The sequence below is a fragment of the Rattus norvegicus genome, chromosome 5 (genome assembly GCF_036323735.1).
Source record: "Rattus norvegicus strain BN/NHsdMcwi chromosome 5, GRCr8, whole genome shotgun sequence".
Taxonomy (NCBI): domain Eukaryota; kingdom Metazoa; phylum Chordata; class Mammalia; order Rodentia; family Muridae; genus Rattus; species Rattus norvegicus.
In genome coordinates this window covers 121269951-121282501 of record NC_086023.1, presented here as the reverse complement: position 1 = coordinate 121282501, position 12551 = coordinate 121269951, and the positions used below count along the sequence as shown (strand labels likewise).

Here is a 12551-nt window from a genome sequence, read left to right as displayed (position 1 = left end):
CATTACATCTAAGTAATAAGGCAACTATTAAAACTGAGTAATGCCAAGGACACAAAAAACTTGGCTTGGTGCCTGGCTGTGGTATTATATGCTACCCTTCACCGAGTACTCTGCCTGATTCCAAGCCCAGGATTCCTAGCACAGAGCTGCAAGTTTTGTTCATGTCACCAAAGACTTCCCTAGTCTATGCCCCTTCCTTTGTACAGAATTCCATTTCTTTGACCCACCTATGTAATTTCAATGTAGTCTAAAACACTTTAAGCCATCCACGTAGATAGCATAACTTAAAACAGTCTGTTGCTATTCATAACACAATAGTTGCAAGAGGTTTATGCAGCCAAGTGAGAGTCTAATCTATTCTCCATTTGTACAAAAATAATAACAACAAATGAGAATTTTAGGTAATGAGCTTGGAAGGATTTATTTTTCACTCTGATTTATGAAAGTTATCAAGCAAAACACAAAAGTAGATTAAATTATGTGTTGGATCCCTTTGTACCTATAACATCACCAATACCAAGCCATAATCAATCTCCTTTCATATGTATAGCTCTAACTTCATTCATTCATTTATTTGTGTACTTAGACTTTTACTTGCAAGGCTGGGGAATCAATCCAGAGCCTCATGCATACTAAGCCACTGAATTGTACCTCCAGCCCTCCCCAGTGTTTTAAAGTACATTTCAGGCATCATAGTATTTATCATTAAATATTTGAATATGCAATACTTTAAGCATTTTGACAGAGATGGGAGAGTATTAAATTTCACCCATGCCAGAAGCAGAGCAAGATGTATTCTACCCACTTGTTGAAAAGCCAAAGCTAAGGACCCATTCCTTGTCAGGTGACCCATGAAGAAACCTGCTACCTTCTCATTTGCTAACTCCTAGTGGGAAAGATACAGCACCCATTTATCTTCCTCTCCCTGCCCACCCCATCTACACCCCATCCCCCTCTTCCAGCCCTGGTTATAATCTTGGGCCTTGCTGCCTGGGAGATCTGGAAGCTAGAATGGGATTAAGGATTCTACAGCCAGAGAAATTTATGAAATATTAAATCAGAAAGGAACTGCAGAGGGCAGGAGATCTCTTTCAAATCTGAGATAAGAAAAATGAGTCAGAAAAAGTGAACAAATTGATTCACATCTAAAATGCAAATCTAATTATAGGACTGGCGGGTTTCTGTGTCAACTTGACACAAACTAGGTCATTTGAAAAGAAGGAATCTTAACTGAGAAAATGCCTTCACACGACTGACCTGTGGACAAGTCTCCAGGGCATTTTCTTGATTAATAATTGATGTGGGGGTGGGGGACTAGCTCACTGTAGATGGTGTTACTCCTGGAAAGGTGGTCCTTAGTAGTATAAGAAAACTGAGCACCCAGAGGTAACAAGCTACACTTCTCCAAGATAAAATAAACCCTTTCCTCCCTGTGGAGGTTGGAATAATAGTAGCCCCCATCCGCTCTCATATTTTTGAATGCTTGGTCTCCAATTGCCGGACTATTTAGGATTAGGAGGTGTGGCTTTGTTGGAAGAGGTGAGTCAAGGAGGCTGGGCTTTGAAGTTGTAAGAGCCCATACCAGACTATCTCTCAATCAACCTCAATCTCTCTCTATCTCTATTTATCTTTCTCTACCCCCCCCCACTTAGTCTTGGCTCTCTCTCTCTCTCTCTCTCTCTCTCTCTCTCTCCCTCTCCCTCTCTCTCTCTCTCTCTCTCTCTCTCTCTCTCTCTCTCTCTCTCCCCCTCCCTCCCTCCCTCCCTCCCTCCCTGCTGCTGTCTTGTGAAACAGGATGTAAACTCTCAGCTCTGCTCCAGCACCATGCCTGCCCACTGTCATCCTGTCATGATGGTCACCCCCTGAAGTGGCCTTGGCCTTGCTCTCTTTTCACAGCATTAGAACAGTAACTAAGACACTCCCCAAGTTGCTTCTGGTCATGGTGTTTCATCACAGCATGGGTTACTAAGAAAGACAAGGACTCAGTCCTCCACCTAGGTCATGATTCTTTGGGGTTGAATGACTTTTTCACAGGGGGGCACCTAAGACCATCAGAAACCACAGACATTTACATTATAATTCATAACAGCAGCAAAAATACAGTGATGTAGCAAAAAAAATAATTTTATGGTTGGGAGTCACCTTAACATGAAGAACTCTATTAAAGGGTAGCAGCATCAGGAAGGTTGAGATCACTGATCTAGGTGTTTGACACATGTACCCTTCACACTCCAGGACAATTACTTCTCCCTCAGAACTAGACTTCTTATTTCACCTCACCTCTATTCTTTTTTAAATGATTATTATTACATTTTACTGCTTTATTGTGTGTGTGTGTACACATGCAGAGGTCAGAGGGAGTTGACAACTTGAGGGAGTTGGTTCTTTCCCTCTACCATGTGACTTCTAAGGATCAAACAGATCAGTAAGTCAACAACAAACTGCCTTTACCCACTAATTCACCTTGTAAGTCTCTCTACCTCAGTCTTTAGGTCCAGGCACTAGGCATCCTTGGATTTTCCCCATGTCCCCATCCAACCTTCTCTTCAAGTCCCTGTTTGGACAGCACTTCCCCAGGGAATCTTTAAGTTGTCAGAATCAGGTTAGATATAATTCCATCAGCTCCCAGAGTACACTGTACATCTTTTAACATGTCACAACATGCTCTACTTGTTTGTCTACACTGTGCCTTCCCACTCCAGCCTGTGTACTCCATGATGTCAGGCCATGTTAATACTCCTGTGGAAAGTAGATGAGTCATCTTTGGGAAAGTCTCTTGTTCACTGCTTCATAGCCACTGCCTGGGGTATCCATGACTGATAGAGACCATGGAGCTGCATGTAGAGGACAATTTTCCAGAGAAGTTCATGTTGGATTCCCTGCATGTTCGAAATGGATTCACCCAACAAAGCTACCACATACTGCCCTCTTGTATTTCTATAGAACTGAAGAAAACACTCTTTTGTCTTTTCAAACCATATTAACTTAAATTTTCTTTTTGTTTTTGACCAGATTAGGAGATTTACACATTCTATATCTGGCCCCTTTTTGAATGATGTATGAACCATCACTCTGAGAGAATATTCCTTTAGACTGCATATTGTTTGTGAATGACAGAAAATGATGTAATGATGCCTACCTCTGTTCCTACTATCACCATGTGGACCACAAGGAACCATGTAATGGTGGGAAATGCCTGTGTGTGTGTGTGTGTGTGTGTGTGTGTGTGTGTGTGTGTGTGTGTGTGTGTGTGTGTGTGTGAATTATGCTAACATCTGAGTTAGGTCAGAGACACTAACTGATGTGCTTTCCTGTTTCCTTTCCAGCTTTGGCTGCAAGGTTGTAGGGCACATCCTGAAGCTCCCAGCACCCATTCCTAGTTCCAGAAGAACTCTCCTGGTATTACCAGGAACCAGGTCATTCATATAAGTCCCACCATTAGGTTCAATGGGAAGTGATCTAATGCAGATGGAGCAAGAGTTAACTCCTTAAAACTCAAGTCAGCACAACCCAATTTACCAGAATTCTATTGGTGTATCAGTTAAACATGTGAGCTTTAAGAGAAATGAACATTTATCCTGGAAGTTTAAAACTAGCCAAAATACAGAACTTCTATAAGCACCAATCTTCTCTGTTCTAACTAAAGCTTTTCACTGTACTTATTAGTTACCATTGTGGTCCTGCCCTGTTTGACATTGCTATAACAATGTACATGGGTTGAGGTCCTTTTAAAGTGGTTTATGCAATGTGAGTCAATCCTACCTTCCTGGAAAAGGAGTTTAAATATCTAACTCTGTAATACTGTGTTACTATTAGAAATCTGAAGTCGCATGTAAGTGACACAGAGGGACCATTGTCATTTTCACCATGTGTGTACCATGATGGCCTCTTCCTCATTCCAAGTCATATTTTAGGGTTATCTTAATATCTGATTTCTTAATATCTAATTTTAATGTTTGTTATGAACTATACTGAACAATTAAAATATTAGTTGTAATGTATAAATATTCTTCTGAATAGTAAGTGTGTATCTATAATTCAGCTTAAGAAATATAAGAGCACCAATAAAACTCAAAAAAAAAATAAAGTGGTTTATGAAGCTCACAATTCTGGTAACAGGAAGGGCCAAACAGCATGGTACAGTTGGCAAAGACTTCCTGCTACATGACAACATGGGAGAAAAGTGTTAAGGGAACCAGAACACAGAAGGAATTATTGCTCGGCAAGAAACCAAGAGATAGAGGGAGTCAAGACCTGCTCTTGATAACAGCCCACCCTCCATAGGAATCAACCTACTCTTCATGCTATAGGAATCAGGCCTTGTGCCTTATATCTGCTATATATTAAGCAAGCATTTATCACAAAATTGTAGCCCTAGTCATCTTTTAGGTTTATCTTTTCATTCTGAAAAGGGATATTGCTAACATACCTATGGTAAGCATTGAACTCGCTCTATAATTTAGGGCAGGCCTTGAACTTGGGATCTTCTTGCCTAAGCCTCCTGAGTAACTAGGATTATAGATTTATACCACCAAGCCAATCATGAATCCACTCCCATGAACCACTACCACAAAACACTGTTAATCCATTCATGAGCTTGGAGCCCTCATGACCTAATTTCCTTACACAAAGCCCACCTCTTAAAGGGCCAACTGGTCTCAGAGTATGATATTAGGGACCCAGTGATACTCAACCCACAAAGCTCTGGGAGACAAGCCACATCTAAAAAGCAGACATAAGACATATTTTCTTTAAGCAAACAAAAGAAGTACTCTTTCTAAAAATTTTTCCTCTTCTCTGCTAGAGTTGGAGCTGTCCTACAAGATCAATATCTAAAATGAAGCTAGGTCAACAGGTGAAAACCAGAGAGTAAGTCAAACTGAATCCTGCCCTTGAACAAAGATAACATACGGCATACCTGTAATCTGTGTTTCTGATATGTGGGGACAGGAGAGCTGAGAAGAAAGTGTTGCCAACAAGAAAGAAGTAAATTTGAGAAAAAAGGAGACATAAGAAGACAACTTTCTAAGTGCACTAATCTCAGAAGACCATTGCCTTACCGTACTTATAATGCCCTGTTTTAATTAATTGATTTGCACTGTATCTGTGGTGTGTGTATTCAAAAGAATTCAACCTACTTGGACACATAATTGTAATCCAGTGCAATCAAGTTTTTATTTACTCATATAAATGAATTATTTCTTCCCTACTGTATACATGAGGAGAAAAAACGAAGACACCTACATAAAAGCTTACATTAAAATTTTAGTGAATGTTAATAAGTTTTAGCTAAAAATGGATCTCAACCTATACAATGATATCTTCTATACATGTTCAGGATAGAACTAATGTTTATACAATACTTCATGGTCACAAAAACAGGTCTGAAGAAATAGGATGTAAGCCACCAGTGAATGATAACTATGTGCTGTTACACTAGTCTTTTGTCAACTTGGTACAAGATAGGATTGTCTGAGAAGAAGGATAAATGAGAAATGAGAAAATGCTCTGTCACATTGATTCGTAGGCAAGTCTGTGGGTTAATGGTTAGTGTAAGAAAGCCCAGTCCACTGTGGGAAGTGTCAACCCTAGGCAGATCATCTTGGGGTACATAAAAAAGCAGCTGAACAAGCTAGGCAGACCAAGCCAGTAAGCAGCATTCCTCCATCATGTCTGTTTCAGTTCCTGCCTCCAGGTTCCTTCTCTGAGCTCCTGCCCTGACTTCCCTCAGTGATGGAGTGTGACCTGGGGGTTATAAGATGAACTAAGTCAGTGTTTATTACAACAATAGAAACTAAAATAGAAAAAAATAACAACTTTCAATTTTCCAGTAGCTACATTAAAAACAAAAGTGAAACAAATGAATTCACAGGTAAATTTAGCTTTACAGTGTCTCTCTCGTTTATCCCAGTAGATACAAAGTATTGTTACTTCAATGTGGAGCCAGGAATATTTTCTTCCTGCTACATACTTGCTAGGCTTTGCACTTTACATTACCTGTGTATCTTATTTTTCAGTAGCCTCTTCCAGGGGGTGGCTACTGTACATCTATCACAAAAATAAACTGCCTCAATCTACCTAACAACCAAAGGAGACAAGTTTTCTATAGTTTTAAATAAGAAAAGTAAAACTCGAAGAATAAACATTTTCTAACAACAATTAATCAGTGCAGAGCCTAGACTGCAACCTTGGCCTCTGGCCTCTGCCTCTGAAGCTCTGCACCTCATTGTGTAGTCTGCAGAGTAGGAACCATGCTCAACACAACCCTGAAATACAGCCACATCAAAGGAATACATGGGCTTAGATCTCTCCCATACAACATAAGGACTCTATTTCCTTTCAAAGAGAGTCTTTCATGAAAACGATCTCTAAATCCACACTTCTTTGTGTGTGTACAGATTCATGAATAGAATTAATTACTGCCACTAACTACTGTCTTCCCTCTACCACATACTCTCTAGCCTGCAAGGTAACCTCTGCTTTCACAAAGCCGAATGTATGTGTGCATGCATACAAATGGTATGCATATACATGTGTACATGTGCACACACACACACACACACACACACACACACACACACACACCACATGGGGTGGGGGGCTGGAGGACGGAGAGGGGAAGGGAGAAGAAGAGGGAGAGAGATTCCATGGTTCTTACTATTTCCAAAATGGCTAGAACAGAAAGTATAGCTTTAGTTAAAGTATTTGGCCTTTAGTTTCTAAAGCAGGTTTAAAGCTACAAAGGATTTTTTTAATGTCTTTGTTATAATGCTGGGGCAACTTGGGCCTCAGAGCAAAACTTCTTTCTCTGTTCTTTTTTTCTAAGGGAAAGTGTAAGAACTAGGATCTTTCTTCCCCAAGTCAAATCAGTAAGACCAAAAGTCTATTATAACCTTCTGCTTTCCTGTCTTACTCCTGACCAGAAAAACCTTCTTGGCTACCTTGTTTAATAATAGATCCTAAGACCTTCATTCCACATGGGGTCCTGCCCCATACCAGAAAGGAGGGCACACTGTACAGAGGGGCCATGAAGAATCTGAACGGACAGGTTGTGCTGGGTTTCTCACTGTCCTGGAGCACTAAATGATAACTTTCTGCCCAGTCCAATTGGTACACAGTTGCCCATGCTTCAGTCATGCCTGTGCAATGACATCTCCATAAAACCCCAGTGGAAGGGTTCAGGGAGCTTCTGGAGACCTGTGGAGACTGAGGAAAGTGAGGAGGAACTGCTCCAGATCGAAGGAGCAGCCAGACGCCTGTCAGATGGTCCCATGTGTGTCTTCATTCAGATCCTTGTTTGTGGCCTTACAATAAACCAATAAATGTGCCCCATCCCCCGCCCTGGGTTCTCTGAGCTGCCCGAGCAAACCAACAAAGCCAAACCAGGGAGTCAGAGGGAGCTGCTTGTAGCCAGCTGGTGGTCAGAAACACTGAAGTCTGGGCTCTGAACTGATGCCTGAATAGTCCTGTGCAACTGAGCCCTTAATATCCAAGCTCTGATTCTGCCCACAAGCAGAAATGGGCAGATCTGAGTTGAATTCTGCTGTAGAATTGATTGTTCGTTAACTGATGATCAGAGAATCAGAGATCCCAATGCATTTTTTTTTTTTTTTGGAAACTTGGGAGGGAAATGTGCTATAGTTGGAGAGAATACAGTACAGTAAAAGAAATGGAACCTGCCTTTTCTTAATATCACTGAACCCCGCAAAGGGCTTAGGCCGAAGCCCTAACTGCCTAATATGTATATATTGGAGATGGGGACCTTCAGGAAGTAACCGGGTTAAATTGGGGTCATGTAGGATGCTCAGCCCTAGCAAGACATCTATATCATCCCATCTAAAGCTTAAGGAACATTGTGAAGAGAAGGTAGGAAGAATGCAACAGACACAATACAAGAAGAAGAGCTTCAAATCGGCCATTGCAATCATGAAGTCACAGCAGCTGTAGCTGCCTGAATTAAGACGACACGAAGATGATCCCATCAGCATGCAAGCAGTGGTGGGGGAGGATTCAGGGTGTCCTGCCAGTTGGTGCTGAACTGTTTGCTACTAATAAGATTCAGGGCAAGGGGGAAACCATTGCCTTCAGTCGTGGATTGTGTCAATCCAGTGGTCACACAGGCGGCTCTAATGAGTCACAAGACAAAACCAAAAGTCAGAAAAGCCAGGAAAGGGACTGAAATGGGAGGGAGGAGGACTTGATACGAATGGAGGGAGATAAGAGAGGATGTGGAGAGTGATCAGAATAAATCCTAAGTGCATATGAGGTTGTAGTAAAGAGTAAATCAGTTTTTAAATTAGTATTTTAAAAGGATGAGGCCACGAGAGTGGGAGCCCTGGGAAGGGATTAGTAACTGAAAGAGTAACGAGATCAGAGCGTTCCATCATATGAAGACGTAGAAAGAAGGTGGCTTCCTAGGAGCCACAAAATGGTCTGCACCATGTACTAAGTCAGCCAGCATGCATCTAAACTATGAGAAACAAACACCCGTGTTTGTGTCACCCAGTCTGGGATACTTCGTTCCAGCATCTGGAGCTAAGACATTGCAAGTGCTACTGTACCTAGGCCCAAGAGCCTCTGGCTTCTATTAGCTTCCTTTGTTCCTTTTCTCCAGAAGTATAAGCCCAAACTAGCCAGCTAGTTGGGTGGTCTCAGCATCTCTGCTGACGCCCCAGGCATGAGAGCAGATGAAAGTGGACCAGGTCAGCTCTACTGAGCTGGTGTGCTTAATTCCTGACAGTGGATATGTGAGCTCAATGGATGAATGCTGTCTCAAGCCAGTCTGCTTAGATGGTTCCTTATACAGTGATACCTAAGTGGCATGTGAACACACTTCAGAATTGCTACAATAGAAAGTGTAATACTTTAAGGTAAGAAAGTAGGTGGGAAGCCGCTATCTCTGTAACCCATCAAGAACAGGTCACACACTCCTTTAATCCCAGCACTCAAGGAGGAGAAGCAGGAGGATTTTTGTGTTTGAGGCCAGCCTGGTCGACAAAGTAAGTTCTAGGCCAGCCAAGACTACATCAGGACCCTGTCTCAAAGAAAAAGAAAATATAAATTTTGTTCCATAGAAAGTAAGGAAGAGCAGGGTTTCAGAAATCCACGAAAGGAATGATAAGATAGCTGAAAAATGTGGAGAAAGAGAAGGGAAGTGCACAGAAAGGCAGTGGAGGACAGTGGGGAGAAAACAATATAGATCTGAGTTTGAAACCTAACTCTACCATTCAGTAGCTAACACCCAAAGCTGTTAGACTTTTGACCAAGACTTCTCTCTTGGAATCACTTTTAAGGATGTTTACATTATCCAACAGAGCAACTGACCTTTAATGGGCACTCAGTACACCTCAGATCCTTTCCTCAGCTTCTCTTCATGTACCCAGCAAGGCCTGCATGATTGTGTCTCCTTTTATTCATGTACATTTTACTCTTAATTCATCCTCAGCTCCTTCCCATCATGATCAGGTCAAATGGCCCAAAATCCACTTGACAAAGTTATACCTTGTTATACTGTGGCTCGGTTCAAGCACCCAGGCCTCAGAACAAGGGAAGTCAGTGGTATAATTCTCAGAGAGAGAGATTACAGTCCCGAGGGCAGTCGAGTGATTCTGGTATAAATCCTGAGGTCTAAACTTGTAGTGCTGGTGTCCAGGAGGGAAGAGTTTTGAACCTCAGATCCAAGAGTCAAAGACCTAAAATCTTCTGGTCATTTCGTGCTGTCCGACTGCCCTCAGTTGAACAGACGACACCTGCCTACACTAAGAGCAGAGCCTCCTTGTTCAGTCAGTGACTCAAAAGCCTCAGGACATGGACACACCCCACAAGAAAGCTTTACCAGTTCTCCGGGTAATCCTCACTTCAGCCAAGTTGACACCATCACAGAGATGAAAGATCTTTACACTGAAAAGGAATTGGAGAAGAAACAAATAAATGGAAATATATCCTGTGCTTTCATGCTGTTAAAGTGTCCACCAGTCAGAGCAAAGTACAAGCTCAGTGTTCTACCAAATACCAGTAACATTAACCACAGAAAAAGAAAAATAATCCTGAAACATGTGTGAACTCACAAAAGGCCACGAATGGGCAAGGCACTCTTAAGCAAAAGGAACAAAGCCAAAGACGTCATATTCAAAATACACCACAACGTTACAGTGACACACCACAACGTTACAGTGACAAACCACAGGATGCCAACACAAACTCACTTGTGGACAACGGGACAGACTGGAGAGACAAACACAAATCCATACATTAGGCCCTTCTGACTTTCAACCTGGGTACCAAGAATACACAATGGGGAAAGAGTAAGAAAACAAATGATCAATTAAAAATAGACATTTCTCAAAGGAAGAGAAAGAAGTGACCAGTGTGTATATGGAAAGGTGTTCAATATTTCTCGTCATCATTGTAGTACAAATGAAAACCACAGTGGCTATCATCTTATCCTTAGATTAGCTACCACCAAAACAAGACAAAGGGAACACGGTGACAAGGAGATAGAAACAGAATAACACACACACAAACACACACACATGCACAAACACACATACACACTGTGGGTAAAAGTGTAAGTTAATAGAGCTATTGTGAAAAACTTTGGCGGTTCCTAAGAAGTAAAGGTACAACTGCATGATCTGGAAAACCCACCACTTGTTATATATTCAAATGAAATGGAATTAATGTCACATAAATACCTTCACTCCCATATTTATGGAATATTATTTATAATAGTTGAGGTACTGAATTAATACGTGTCATATAAAACTTGATGAAGAAAATGTGGTATGCATGCACAATGGAATACTATTTGGCTATGAAAGAAGGAACTCCCATCATCTGGGATTCGTGAATGAACCCGGAGGACACTATGGTAAGTAAAATAAGCCAGGCATGGACAGACCAATGCCACTTGATCTCACACGTGTAGAATTTAAACAGATGATGCAAACAGAGAGTAAAACGGTGATGATCAGAGCTGGTGTGTAGCGGAGCAGGGGTGGAGACATGTCAGTCAAAGGGACATAATTACTGGGATAAGTTTAAGAAGTCGATTAAATGGCACTGTGACCAGGCTCAGTGATGGCATATTACATTCTTGAAAACTATAGAAACAGCCTGGCCTACAGAGTGAGTTCCAGGACAGCCAGGGCTACAGAGAGAAGCTCTATCTTTTAAAAAAAATTGGCAAAAGTTATTACAATCAGTTCTTTCACAAAAGTGACCAAAATATTTATGACAAGGTTCTTAATCGCTGACTCACAGTGACAACTCAGTGCAACTCAAAGTTCTCATCGTAACGTGACAATTATGTGAGGTCACACACTTGTTTATTAGCTACGTTTGGCCACTACATGGCACACATGTATATGTCATGATGTGCATTATCTACACAACACACACATCTGTCAATTTTAGAATAATGACAGGACAGAGACATAGCTCAGTGGCACTGCACTTGTTTAGCACATGTGAGTTCCTGGATTCAATCGATGACAGCAAAAACAATTTCTTAATTCAAGCTTACTTAAGTTTTCTTTTCAACAAATCCGATTTATTAAAAATTTCATAAATCAACATATTATAAAACAAAGCTTCGAGAAGAAAGCATAAAATGATATCTTTATATCACACTGAGGAAAACAGGAATTTGTTAAAACAGAACCGGTATTCAAAATCAAAATACAAAATTAGCAGACAACGTTCAAGGCTGTTATGAATCTGAGCTTCCCTGCTCAGTAGGAGAATAGGCATGAGGCTTCAGGTTTCCCAGGGACCCCGCCCCAAAGAATATAGTTTTTATTTCCCATCAAATAGATCATTAAGAAGCTGGATATCAGGCTGGAGAGATGACTCAGTGGTTAAGAGCGCTGACTGCTCTTCCAGAGGTCCTGAGTTCAAATCTCAGCAACCACATGGTGGGTCACAACCATCTGTAATGAGATCTGATGTCCTCTTCTGGCATGTCTGAAGAGATATACAATGGATTTATATAATAAGAAGCGGGATATCATTGTACATTCCTGTAATTGAACATTCATGAGACTGAGGCAGGAGAATCACAAATTTAGGCTAGCTCAGTTGAGAATCAGTTTGAAAGAAACTTAAGAAAGTAAAAATAAAAATACAAGCCATATTGTAAAGAAATATTCACAATATATTTATCCAAATAGTTTATATACAAAATGTGTAATTAAACAATAAAAATCTACAAATCAGAGCTGGTGAGATAGCACAACAGGTAAAGGCCCTTGACATTCAAGTCTAGCAACCTGAGTTCAATCCCTGGACCTTATAGTGGAATGAGAGAATCAACTCTCAAAGTCAGGCTCTTACCTCTACATATAAGCCCTCCAGACACATATCATGTACACACACTAACAATTAATTAATTGATATAAAAATCTACAAATCAAATTTCAGTAAGAAATTTGGCAAGGAGGTATTGGCATGTCCTTAGGTCCAGCACTTGGTAGGCAGGGGTGGGTAAATCTCTGAGTTCAAGGCCAGCCTGGCCTACAGAGTGAGTTGCAGGACAGCCAGGGCTACAGAGA

At 41.1% G+C, this 12551-nt stretch overlaps 1 protein-coding gene across 4 annotated transcripts in view; it reads right to left on the bottom strand.

Moving 5' to 3' along the window:
* The window catches only part of Dnajc6 (DnaJ heat shock protein family (Hsp40) member C6), a 166244-nt gene that overhangs the window by 116274 nt on the left and 37419 nt on the right, over positions 1-12551 (bottom strand). For 2 of the 4 annotated variants that reach the window (XM_039109918.2, XM_006238449.5), the window contains exon 2: positions 9836-9900. The exons of the other annotated variants lie outside the window; for them this stretch is intronic. The gene's annotated coding sequence lies outside the window, so the exon portion shown is untranslated. The remainder of the gene's footprint in view (positions 1-9835; positions 9901-12551) is intronic. 4 annotated transcript variants of the gene reach the window in all.